Genomic DNA, 14015 nt, shown 5'->3' with positions numbered 1-14015 from the left:
GTTCATGTATGTAACTGTGCTTCTTACAAGGACTGAGAGATCTAGTGCTTTATCTTTTATGCTTTCTGTATTAGTTGTGGTCTTCTGGGTGGTAAGCCATCAGCTACTGGCTGCAGCTCCTGGAGGCGATGAGCAGAAATGTGCATCAGTTGAGATTTGTGCAAAATCTTAAATGCTATTCAATTGTTGTAGGATTTTTTTTTCTCTTTCATCATACTTTGCCTGAATGTCTTTTTCTTCTAAGGCTGTAAATTACATACAAAATGTAATAGAATCTGAGTAGCATCCTTTAGGCAACTGCTGCATGAAGAAAAGAACGATTTGATCTTAGTTAGAGGGTCAGTCAAAAGTAAAGTGAGCTAAGCCAACTTTTAATAACATTTGTTACCATCCTGGAACTAAAACTACATGAACATTTCCATTCTGTTCTGTTCTATGTAATTCCTGGAAGTGCTCACACTTGGGCTTGCAGCTCACCTTTTAATTTCCCCGGCTTGATAGTTATTCTAGCTTTTCAAGATGAACAAAATGTTCTGCTGTTGTAAAAAGAGGATGTATTTCTTAACCGCTTCATCAAATATGTACTGTTGACAGAAGGGGAAGCTGAAAAGTCAAAATTTGGCTTGGAAACAGGCTCAATAAATGCTTTGAATGTTCAAATAATTACTGCTTTTTATGTGGCAGAGTTTGAAGCTCTAGGGGAAATTTAGTATGTGGTGAAATTCATCCAGTCTCTTGCGTTGCTCAAAATGAAGGTGCTATTTGGTTGTACTGTAACTTGTTTAATTACACTGCAAGGTCCAGTTCTCTGAATTACTCCAGTATAATTGGGATGTATTTCCAGATGTCAGAAGAATGTCAGCCTAGTGGTGTTTTGGTCTGGAAGAGACAGCTTTCAGTTTTTAGTTAGCTTCATTTTCTAGCCAACCTCTAATTGTCTGTGCTTCACAACCCTTACCTATTAGTCTTTTTCCCAGAAGCAATGTTGCTGCTCCTCCTTCTGAGATGCAGAAATGCAGAGCCAGAAGAGGGGCGTACCAGAGCATTGAAGATCTACCATAGTTTGCTTAAAAAGCCTAGGAAGTAGGTTGTGTTTTAAAGCAGTACAGCTACTTTCCCTGTAAAACTTGTGATGGAAAAAGTCTATGCAGAAGATCCAAAATGCCTCTTCTTCTTTTTAAACTGTATATCATCAATGAGAGACTTGTGCTATGTTTTTAACAAATGCTCTCCTTCACTTCTGTGAGTCTAATGAATCCTGGAGCTGCACAGTGGGAGTCTGACAGACTGGAAGTTGCATTAAACAGCTTTGGGTTTTTATTGAAAACATTGTCCTTGGTTCAAAGAGAAGGTAATTATTCTGCCCTGGAATGATAGCAGCCCCTCCTTTATTGACAGCACACCATCTGGTTGTGATAAATTACATGGCCCTGGCAAGGCTGCAGCTTTTTGGTAGCAGTGGATGACTTGAAGGCTTCATGTCCAGATTGGTAGAAAATAAGAAAAATATATATTGTTTATGGAAATTACATACTTTCCTTGTCATTGGTCACATAGCTTTAGTTTCTCTTTATGTCTGATAGATGTACCTCTAAAGGAAAATTTCAGAAGGTAAGATAGTTCATGGGATTTTTCAGGAGCCAATTGTTGCTGCAAATTAAATTGCATTAATCTGTTTAGGGAGAGCTTGAAAAAGTGCTGATAGAAATCTTGAGTATTTCAGGTGTAACTGGTGCGATTTGTTGTACTTTACTACCCATAGACTGTTACTGTAGTTCTTGCCTAGCAGTAAGAACAGTGCAGATGATTAAAGGGGTTTTCTCAGGGAGTGGTTGTACTTAAACTTGGCTGCTGTAGCTTCAGGGAGGTACGTTCCTTTTCTGAAAACTTGCCGCAAGTAGTCAGTTTGCATCCTATAAGTAAAAGTTCAGAGTGGTGTTAGTAGTTTGCTAGCTAATTGGTCCTCCTGGCAACTGGTTCTTTTTCATGCTGTCCCAGCTGAAGTATTATTACTTTTTCTAACCTGCCTAATTATATGATACATTCTGTGCTCTGACAAAAAAAACCAAAACCAAAACACACACATCTGAGGCAACAATGATTGTTAAACAGAAACATCCGCAAGAGTCTTGGGAGGGGAGAGGTAGTTTTGGTTCTCATTATACCTAAATTATAACTCCACCTTAAGGCAAGTTTAAATGTTTGTGAGTAGAACATACTGAAGGTGATTTACTTAAAAAGTGTCTGATTTGTTGAGAATGGCTGGTCTCTGCTTCCAGATTTTCTTTTATTTTGGAACACGATTCAAAATTCTTTTGCCACACATTACTGCTTTTGCTTTAGAAATTTCCTCAATTTGTTGGGTTTTTTCGCTGTTAAAAAAAAATAATCGCAGCAACACTATGATGAAGCTTATTCTTGCTGAGTTCTTTCGTTACCTTTTGTGAGGCTAATTGCTGCAGAGGGGAGTGTCATCAATAACTCTGCAAAGTTTTAGTCTTACTTGGACAGAGGTAGCAGGAATACCACTCATTACTGGTTCTTACTTTCCTACCACTTCTATTTTTAGAGCTGGAGTCCTTGCAGTTATATTTGCACAGTGTGGCATGAATAACATTTATCTTAGATTTAGATGTGAAGAGAAAACACTTTGAACCTGGCTTTGCTATGCTTGTTATTTCTGTGGCTAGGCAGTTTGGACATTCATGTGGGGCTTGGCCACAGGTTAAAATAACTCTGAAGCCATGTTGAGTTGTTCCTAAAATTCAGAAAATTCAATCAAACATTTTATGTATAATGAGCAAAGTGCCCTGGCAAGTTTGACTCACTCTTTGGCTGCCAGGGTACATAAGAAGCGGATGTGTGTTATTCTGGGGTTTGGCAGCCTGGGCTTTCCCCTTTTGCAAGCAGAATACCTCAGCAGCTTCAAGCCATTTAGCCCAGATGCCTCATATTTATTAATTGCAGCATGTTGATGAGCAAAGGTAGCAGAGTGGTGGTGGTTGTTAGTGTCTCAAACTGATAGACGTGAGGTTTCGTCCTCTATTGTGGGAGGCACCTAAAAGTATGAGGTAGAACTGAATTAATGGGGATAATTTTAGCTATTTTCTGCATCTAGTAAATGATAATTTTTGATAATTTGGGGGTTTATCAAAGAGGGAAGGAGCTTTTGAAAACTGAAACTGTGCAGGTGGTCAGATGTTGGAACAGGCTGCCCGTAGAGGTGGTGGAGTCTCCGTCTGTGGACACAGCTCTGGGCAGCCTGCCCTCGCTGACCCTGAGGTCAGGATACCTCTTCCAACTTGTTCATTTGTACAAAAATGGCACTGAGCATAGGCAAAATGACATTTTTGATCTTACTTTAATGACTAACGATTAATAATTTCTAAGTTTTCACATTTATAAACAGCTCTAATGGAATTTACTTGTTTTATGTATTTGCAACTATTACTAAACGTTGGGTTTACGCTCGTTTTAGGAGCCAACATTGGCCAGAGTTGAGGCAGGGTGGTCCCTTAACCAACCCATCTTTCTTTTTTCTGTGGCTGTGGTGTCAGTAGCATTGTATTGGTTTAATCTCTGTCTCTTTAAATCTTGAGTTTTCAGGATCTTATGAAAGGCATTTTGGCTGTGAGAAGCTGTCTCCTGTAGCTTGATAAACATTGGCTCGGTATAAATCAATTGGGTTTAATACTGCTTTTACTAAGTCCTTAAAGTGTTTGTTCATGCTGGTCTCCTTTACACACATATCTCATTTCAAAGTCTCTCTGCTCCCATAATGAATCCTGCTGCTTGAGATAAAAGATGACTAATCAAATAATTATCATACTGTCATGGCTGTGCGCGGATGAGTGGCCGTTTTAGCTGATTTTGTTACCATGTCATTTTGTAACATCTTTGTGTTAGCATATCACAGGAAACCTTTGACACCAGCTAAGGCTGTTGTGCTCACTGCTGTACAGAGATTGTGACTGCTCTAGAGAACTTACAGTTGCAATGATACACAGATCAGTGTAGGATGACGAATTCAGATATCCCCTGTTAATACAGGTGCTAGTTTGTTGGCTACAACAAGGTTTTGAGCCAGCACTGTGGTGTTGGAAGTGTATGTGCAGCCTGATCAGTCAGGTCCTTCTGTGGTCACCCACACAGAGTTTCTATTGATAGAATAATAAACTGTGGAACGTGTGTTATTTTGAACAGTTAGTAAGATCTTCTGGGAAAGTGCCTCCATTGTGGGCTTTCAGTACTGAGAGGGGGCTTATAAGAAAGATGGGGACAAACTTTGTGGTAGGGCCTGTTGCGATAGGACGAGGGGGGATGGTTTTAAACTGAAGGAGAGTAGACTTAAACTAGGTATAAGGAAGTCGTTTTTTACAGTGAGGGTGGTGGAACGCTGGCACAGGTTGCCCAGAGAAGGTGGCAGATGCCCCATCCCTGGCCACATCCAAGGTCAGGCTGGACGGGACTCTGAGCAACCTGATCCAGTTGAAGATGTCCCTGCTCATGCCAGCGGGGCTGGATTAGCTGACCTTTAAAGGCCTCTTCCAACCCAAACTGTTCTGTGACACTCTGATTACATACTTGACCAAAGCTCTTCTAAAACCTCTTTAAATAGCAGTTCTTCAACAGATCATATCTTTCTAGTCATATGAAGAGACACAATCTCTTCATGGTTAAGAGCGGCATCTCTTTGTGATGAAGTTCATGTTGCTGCCTTGGAGTTCTCTAAATGCAGCTGGGAGTTGCAAACAAAATCAGAAAGTGCAAATATAAAAATACTCCTGGGTTTTGGAATATGCCAAAGGCCTCAATCTCTACCAGTATGTATAAACTAAAGGAGTACACAATACATACCCCCAGCTGGTTTTTGGCATGCCTTTAGACTCCACTGGAACTGTTTAGCTTGATAGCAAATGCAATGACAGATACTTAATATTAGCATATAATTTTGTTTCTCGGAGACCTTTCAATGCCAAGAACATCAGCCGTAATTTTTTTCTCCTTTTTCCATTTCAGAATCTCCTTGACTTTACCATTGCCAATTTTTAAAATCAAGTTTAACTGTTTTCCCCTCTCCTCTAAAGCACTGGGGATTTTTACCATCACCTCTGCAGTGGCTCCATACTTGGTACCTATGTGATCCGGGCAAATCCCTCTGCGTAGAGTCTTGTTAAAAAGCCATAGGCGTGGAGTTAACTCTGAATGGTCACGAGCCAAGCCCTTCACCACTTCTAAAATAAATCGTTGCTAATGCTGCTGCCATATGGCCAACGAACATGAGCTCTCAGCGGTCTTTTGATTTCCTCGTTCACGCTTTCAAGTGAGCTGGCTCTTAAACTGGGCTTCTCCTCCCATGTTATTTGTAGTTTATCTCCCGAGCAGCAAACTTGGGAGGCACGCAAGTGTGTCACAAGAATAAATAACTGGATTCAGCTGTCCAGTTAGCGGTTCCTTAGCATCTCCATGATTTAAGCGTGGCTTTGCCACGATGTGGTATAGGCTTTTTCAGGGGTGAGCGCATCCCGACAGCAGGTCGCGGGCGCGGATGGGGGAGTGCGCAGCCAGGCGCGGGTACCGCAGAGGGCAGCTGCAGGCTCCCGCTGTGCAGCAGTGGCCTCTAGTGGAAGATGCTCGGTCTATCTAGTGACCCCGGAGCAGCCGTAAAGCCTGAACACTCTCCTCATTAATGACTCTTCCCATTTCCAAGCTTCTTTAAAACCTGGCTCCGCCCCCCACCCCCCCCACCCCCCACCCCCCCCCCCCAGCAGCACTGCAGAAAAACCCAACGAGCCATTTCTGTCTTCTGACTGCTTTGGCAAATACTAGAGTTTGACTATTACATGGTAATGTAACAGCACTGACTTAAATTATTCTAATTACTTTTTTAAGTTTATCCTTGTTTTGGCAGGTTCTCTTGGCGTTTGCCAGTGTGAGCTGGTGCTTTATAATGTAAAACTGGGGGAATATATTATCCTGACCCTTACATTTTAATATGCCTCTATGCAATCTCAGGTTACATAGTATAATTGTGTATAATACTTTTCTGAAGACCTGCAGTGAAAATCTGCAGATGGCATCTGAAGGGAAGGATGTAAAACTCTTACTGCAAGTATTGGCAGCGATGCAGTACTCACACGTGCAAGCTTAGAGGAAGTAGATTGGTATGTGTGGAGCCACCTTGTCCCTGGCACTTAAACAACAAGATAGGAAAAGTATTCTGAAAGATAAGAGTTCCGTATGTAATGCGTGATAAAATTTTCCTTATTAGCTTTTATAATATGATCACTCAGGATAAACCAGTGAAAACTTTACTTTAAATTTCCCTCTTTGAGCTGTTGTAAATCACTTTTTTTCTTTTTTAGAGGCTGAAAGAATAGGTTGCTGTAGGAGGTGACCTTTTCATTATTGTGTAGGTGAGTGCTGCCTTTGGCAGGATAGTGCATGTTAATCTGTCTCAATCCCCCTTTCTACCCTGGGATGTGAGTTCATGTTATGAGTGTTCTTTCTGACAGATGATGCTAGAAGCCTCTTAAAATCAACTCTGGCAGATATTACTATCCCAGGTCCTTAAAACGTCTGTTACAGCATTTTTAACAACATCATGCTCTCCCTGTTTCTCCTAGTGCAACTTTTCCTTAAAAGGTAAAACTGTTGGCATTTAATCAATGTTGAACTGGGATTTTGTTTAGTGTTCCAGTGTGGTTTAGTTTAAAAATCTATCTCTCTCTCTACTTTCTGTAGTTTTCAGTGTACTTACTATAGCCCTCAAACAGATACTACTTTGTTTTGAATCTGACCTTTGCTTCCAGTCAAATATTCTTAAGTCATTCTTGTCCTTCCTGCTACTTAGGAAATCTGAAAACTTTTTGCTGGGGTTTTTTTCATTGTGCAAATGTTGTTAGAAATCATGCTTGACTTGTGCTTTTCAGGAGAAGCCTTAAAGAGAGGAAATTTCTATATCTTATATGAAAAGCATGTTCATGGCAGTAAAAGAGTAGTAGTGGTTTTATGCCTTCTCCAAAAAAGGAATTGGTTGTTGTGTTTTTTTAATGATGAGGGTATTTACAAGTATAGTGTCCAGAAAACAACTGGACTTATTATGTTAACATTGCAAAAGCTCTTCATAAGCCCTTGGGAGGCAACTTAGCTTCTGAAAGCTTAGTGGAGAATCTGTTAAATCAGCAGAAGAATACTGAATTCCTGGTTGAGATTTGAAAAATGCTTGTTTCCAAAACAGAGTATGCTGAATTATGTCTTCCACTGAAACAGCCAACCAAAAGACAGAAAAGTAGGAATAATAAACAGAGTGGAAGTATAAGCCTTTGCAAAAACAACAGAGTTTTAATGTGGAAAAATTTACAAGCTTGAATATATTATAGCATCACTCTGACTTGAAGAAACAAACTTCTAGAGAATGATATATGTAACCAAGTTTTCATCACCAGTTTACTTTGATTTAAACACTTCCAAATGTCTGAAAATACAGGCTTTTTGAAGTAGAAATTACCACTTGTTTTCTTCTCTTCGGCCCATTGATAGCAAGGTATATGGAGAAAAAGCTCTATCCGTGCCAATGAAATGGTGCTGTATCTTCACCGCCACTGATGCTGGTGCTTTCAGAAAAGCCACCATGAAACGTTGCAGCCTGGTCCATATGTTTTCTGTGTAGGATGTATTTAGCCACCTTATCTTCTGTTTGGGGAGCAGGACACGACGGCATCAGTTTGTTCTCTGTGCCTTCATAATGGATTGTGATTTCTTTGTCTTTTTTTTTCCTGTTTTTAGTGATGGTTGGCTTGTAATTGCATACGTGTCTGGTAAAAATCTTGGTAAACTTGCGTGGTCAGGGATTTCCATAAAATTGAGTTGTAGGTTGGTCACATCGTTTGGCAACAATGGTGGATGCTACAGAACATACCCTTTCCACAAGGTCTTTTTATTCCACAGAAGAATATGGAGGCTTGGTTGTTACTTAAGTAACTAGTAGTAAACATTACTGCTCAGATTTATAAAATGCCTTTCAGCACTGTTTCCTGAAAAAGTAGATTGAGATCTGTTGCTTTGATGTCCTTTCACACATACACGTGCATGTATAAACACACAGAGAGCTACCATAATTTGCACGAGTATTTAGCTGACCACGTACCTTCTTTCAGTTTGCTTTTTTTTTTTTCCCCCTTCAAAGAAAGACCAAAAAATTAACTTGTTTAATCTTGGGAAAGCATTTGTACAAGGGAGGGAATATTAGACTCCCTAGATTGTGGCTGTCAGAAGGGGAGAGGACAAGGAACCTGCCCAGGTAAGCAGTCCCTCAAAATTGGTAGCCCTCCTAGTAAAGTATTCCTGCTGAGGTCATGCTGCCATCAGTGAAATGGTGGTATTTGTCAGAGTAAACTTATTGCCAGATAAATTCCTTCCTTGACTGAAATAAGCTCTACCAAGAGAAATGATTCTGCCACAAATTTAAGGATGGCACATCTGTCAGCGGGTGATACAGTGCTTCTCACCTCCAGCACCTCTGCACTGGCAAAAGATTGTAACTTGGGACAGGTTTGCAAAACAGTGCGAGACTAGTTATGTTAGAGACTGAAAGTAACTCTTGTGTGAAGAAATAATGGAGTGTTTTCATCTCAAAGGTGCCTTACGGATCTGATACTAAAATTAACTTGCCTGAATCTTCTTTTCTTCTTGTGGTGATTTTAAAAGATGTCTTTAATATGTTCCAGCCAATCTTCTTAGCAAAAGCTGCTTCTTGTTAGATACACAGTGAGCCTTATCAGAGGCAGTGTGTGACTATCAGAGTACATCTTTCTAAATTCTCACAGGTTTCTTATAAATCTCTACTAGTAAATGTTTTAATTTCATTGTCTGCATAATGAAAACTGGAACTGAGGGCATTTCATTATGTTACAGTGTGAGCTGTTACTAAGAAACTGAGTAATTGGGGCAATAAATATGTATCACAAGTGGAGCAATTCTGCATGTACTGAATAGCAATCTATTCTTTTGAAGAGGTTGGGTTCTTAAATTCTTCATTTAATCATTAAAACTAAAGATGCTAGCCTTCAGCTGGTATGTGAGATAAAGGCATGAAATTGCTCTGTCTAGCTTCACTGTGTTGGCAACAAAAAAAAAGGTTAAATTAAAATAGCAAGATTAAAATTCTGTGTCAGACAGCTACAAGATTAGTTAATGAAAGACTGTATAACCTCATCATAGCTATCTAATGTGAACTGGTATTTTTTGACCAACGAGCTGTACTACAGCTTGTGCATACAGTCAACAGTTTCACTGCTTAGGAGTCAGTTTTAAAGATGTGCCCTGCTGTGTTTCTTTGAAGTCTTTATGTGTTTACATTTTTAATTAATTCTTATAGCTTTCTTTTGTGTTACGTCAAGTATCTTTGTTCTAGATCCAGGTGACAGTGATTCCTAGTGTGACAAGCAGATAAAATCCTGCTTGTGTTTTTTTTGTGCATCTGAAGTTGGTTTACCCCTCCAGAGTTCAGTGTCAGTCAGTAGTCTGTTTGTGTACAATTCAACATGCCTTTTATTTCTCAAGAAGCCTTGCTGATGAAGTGTTGCATTGTTTAGAAGGACAGATTTGTGATTGCTCTCCAATTACTGCCTGGAGATCACAAGAGGGGGGAAAAACCAATACATCCTGGTTGAACTAAGTATTCTTTTGAGTTCAGCACCATCTCTAGTAGTCTATTCATCAACCTTAATAGATGACAGGAATATTACAAATATTACATCTTTGTGGCAGAGAAACTTCTTAACTGCAAGAAATGACCGGGGTTCCCCCCGGCTTCCCCCCCACCCCCCCCAAGACTGAGTTCATCGTGGTCTTAATTGCTGAGCAATTGCTCTTTATTTATTAAACTGCCTTTTGCAAATAAGGGCTGTCTGAGAATCCTTGCAGTATTTGGACTGTTAGTTTCACATGAACTTCTGTGGTAAAAAGAGCAGCGAGGCTATATACAGGTGAGTTGCTCTGTCACTTGAATGTCACATTCATCGATAAGCCCATTGCAAGAGGAGTTTAGCTTTGGTGTGGTAAAATGTGCAGCCCCCTTTTTATCCTGCAAGTAACTACGGTAAGTATCAACTCAGTTTTTGCTTTGAGAAGAAAATTGCTTAAGTATTTCCTAGATAATGTTTTTGCTGTAATTTCTATTTTTCTGAGGCATACAACCTCTAAAGCAGAGGCCTTCACAGGTGATGAAGTACCATACTTTTAATCTGTGGGTATCTGTCCTGGCAGAGATACTAATTTACTCTCCACTAGGGTTGTGAGCAGTATGCATCTTATGCTTTTAGATTCATAATGGAACGTTTTCTCTAGGGTGTTGGAATATTTTAGGTTTTTTTCAGGGAGATGCTAGCTGCATGTTTTTCTAAGAATATTGCTTGCCTTATGTATTTGTAAGACTCAAGCTGCCATTTGGTAAACTGTGAGAAAAGAGACATTCTCTCCCTCAGCACAAATCTAGAAGCACCATCTTTTAAGGCTTGTTTAAAAGTGGGCAGAAGTTTGCTGTTCATCTTGGAAGGTATGTGCTAAGTATTGGATGAATGGTAAAAATATGACAATCAGGCATTACTTAATGTATCAGTTCAGCTGATACCCTTCTGCTGCAGAAACTCTAAAGCCTGACTTGTCTGTTCTCTTAAGTCTACAGTTGAGTTGCTTAGTGTTTATAAATGCAAAAGCATATATCTAGCATTCTTGGCCATGTAGAGAACAACCGTGATGTTATGGGCAATGCCTTAGAGCAAAGGTTTGAGGAGCTCTGAGTGATTTCCTCAGCAAAGCTGATGCTGAGCTGGGAGTTCACGCTTGGCACCTGGGGTAGGAGGGCTGCAGCTCTGCACCACGTATTCTGCATTTAAGGTGTACAGTAAAACAGATGTCAGTATGAAAATAAGCAATGCCACTTTAGAGTGACTGCCTGTTATCTCAAACTGGTATAAAGTTATGTGAAGTAAAAGCACATTCCTCTTCTCTAACTGTAAATACAGTCAGTGATAGATATTCAGCCCATTTTCGCTATCCAAGCAGAGGTGATTGTTGCATTTCTTCTCTCTGTTCTTTTTAATTTCTCTGCTGAGTCCGCGCAGCTATAGCTGAGTTGAGGGTGCTAAAGGGAGAGTGTTTCTCCTCTTTAGGTGGCGTGTGACCTCCACGTCTGATACAATGGCAGCATGTTCTGCAGCAGATACATGGTAGGCTTTAGACTAAAGGATGCCCGGGCTGCTACAAGGAAGCATTTTACTTAATTGCAAAAGAAATCTTGTTATGACTGCAGTAAATTTGCAAAAGGGTATAAAAGGGTATAAAGGAGAAGTTACTAGTTAATCCTCTAATTCCATTGTAGGTCTGTCAGTAGCTGGTTTAAGCCATTTACAGGACCTATAAGGGACTTCAGATCAGTTGCTCTGATAAGGGGGTCTAGTTTTCTAGCCTTTTGAAGAACTCTGTTCCAGTAATCCTCCTTTTCTTCCCCCTTCCCTTCCCTCCCCAAAGGTCATCACATTCCAGTTTTCTAGATCAAAGTATGTTACCAGAATTGTTGCACAACTCCTGTGCGAGAACAATTGGCAGGGTGGTGTCTGAAGCGGCCTTTTTTGCGTGGTCTTAAGAATGAAGCTGCATACTGCCAAGAAAGCCAGCTGCGGGAGGATTGCTGTAGTCCTGGCAGCCTTCCTTGCCCTGCAGTTGAGCAGATGTGGACCGAGCACTGAGCTTCAGAAGATGCCTGGGCTGGGAAGGGATTGTGAAGTCTGTCTGAATGCTCCAGCACTCTTTGGGTGCAAGTGGGGTTAGCACTGTCACCCAGGCACCGCTTGGTTTGGCTTTGTGGTCCCAGAAAACATAGTAAAACTGTAGTAGTGGTTAACAGCCTGCTCCACTAGTGTGTACCAGTGGGGCTGAAATGGCAAATGTTAACAGAGCCGAACACTGGGTGTATACTTGTTGCGTAATATTGCAAACCCCATTCAATTAGCATGTAGCATCACTCTTTAAGTACAGGATTTTATAGTGGAATAGGAGATTAAATACGTTGAAGTGCAGAGGAGTGTGGTTGCACAGGATGCAGAGAGAAAGGAAAGTGGAGGACAAGGAACCTGCACCCGGTTCTTGTTTGATTTCTGGTGCTTTGCTTTACCATGATCACAGTTCTCTTCAGATGGTAATGACACGTGGTGGGTAGTGAAAAGACACCACTGAATATGTTTTCAAGTTCTTGGTAATATTGTTGTAGCCATAGTGACAAGTTCTTACAGTGGTAGTAATTCATTAAATTGACTGATGGTTCCGGAGCAAAGCAAAAGCTGACAGAGGGCAAGTATCTTCCAAATCTGTCCATTGTTGTAAAAGGCGATTACTGAAAGACTTGTTCATGAAAGTTGTTTACATCGCAAAGCACTCTTCAATCTATAAGGACAAATCTAGAATCATAAACTCTTTTTGCGGGAAAGAGTTTAAGGAAGACTGTGAAGCGGTTGCCAACTACAAATTAAGGTCGCTCTTTAATCTTTATGCCAAAAGACTCCCAGCAACTTGGAAAAAGGTATGAATGTGTAGAGGGAAAAACTATGCAGGTGCTGAAGTTACTTCTGCTTGAAGCACTGTGAACCCCATGCTTTATGGGACCATGGAGAGAATGTACGTATCGGAGAAGCTGCATTCCTGGTCATGGGAGAGGGGCTGATCACAACAGTTGTATCCAGCTGTGTATGTTATCGTACTACTCTCATAGTGGTGAAGTCTCATGTGTATTTTAATGGGGTTGTACATCACTGACTTGAAATGTTGTCAGAAGTTGTGCATTTCTGTGTAGGAGACATGGATGCAGCTTTCTCGCTGGGTACCGTAGTAGCTTTTTTCTGCATGTAGATTGCTCTGGACACTTGTGGTTTTTATCGGTTGTCTCAATGTTAGGGATGCAAGTAGTGGCTTTTGGCCCGCTATCCATAGTATCTTGCAGTAGGCCTGTTTATTTTGTTGGGGTTTTTATTTTTTCAGCTTCACTTTGCAGTCTAGGGTATTTAAAATAACCAAATAATTGGTCTGAAAACATAAGGGAAAACTGAGTCTCCACTAGAGGATCTGATCTGATGTGAGTTGGTTAAAAAATTAGTTCCATAAGCACAAGATGCCTTTGTGTTTTACTGAAACCTTCCTGCTTTTGGGGGAAGAGGAATTAAGCTTCTGCAGAAACTCTGGGGGAGAAAAGATTAAGAAATAATGCTGTTAATGGAGATGTCTTAAATGGCGGGGAGAGCTGTAAAAAATACCAGCTCCTACCCACTAATGATAGGCCAAGTTTTGCGAACTTAACAGGTTTCATCCTTTTTTCCTCATGCTTTGCCTTTGATGGGATTTTGCCTTTGATTACATGCTTGTGGGTGGAATGTCTGAGACTCTTGGCTACAAAAACTATATAGGTTCTTAAAATTACATTTGTTCTGGCCTGGAGCAGAGCTATGTGGGTGTTTGAATGTTTCTTTGAGACCTGGTGTTCCTTTTGGTTAATCACCTTATGTTATCTACAACTTTAAAGGAAGATGATTAATATCTAGCAGCTGACTGCACGATGTGGCATAGGCATGGATCTGCACTGCTGTAGATTTAATGCTTCGGTACATGAATCATCCGTTGGTGAAGGCAGTGTTTGGATAATCAGTTATCCAGAAATACACTCAGTGGACCAGAGACAAGAAATTCTAAATGTACTTACTATAGTCTCATCAGTGGCATAACGCTTCGTCTCTTAAACACATTAGATCAGAAATACATTATCGTCTGCTTAGGTGAGATGATGTGGATCTTTTTCTGGGCAGTACAGAAACAGAGCACGCTATGCTAGGCTAGAATTTAATGAACTGATAAATAGCTTGTTGCATATGTATCTGAATAGCTAGAATATTTGAATTATACTAGCTGTCTGATGTCCTGTGTACTAATTTTGACAAATGTGGCGAGGGGGGGAAATCCTTACAGAA

At 40.5% G+C, this 14015-nt stretch overlaps 1 protein-coding gene across 1 annotated transcript in view; it reads left to right on the top strand.

Moving 5' to 3' along the window:
* The window catches only part of SPTLC2 (serine palmitoyltransferase long chain base subunit 2), a 78820-nt gene that overhangs the window by 50234 nt on the left and 14571 nt on the right, over positions 1 to 14015 (top strand). The window lies entirely within an intron of this gene.

Source organism: Falco rusticolus, chromosome 7 (assembly GCF_015220075.1).
Source record: "Falco rusticolus isolate bFalRus1 chromosome 7, bFalRus1.pri, whole genome shotgun sequence".
Classification (NCBI taxonomy): Eukaryota; Metazoa; Chordata; class Aves; order Falconiformes; family Falconidae; genus Falco; species Falco rusticolus.
Note: the sequence above shows the minus strand (reverse complement) of the source record. Positions and strands in the feature narration are given on the sequence as shown.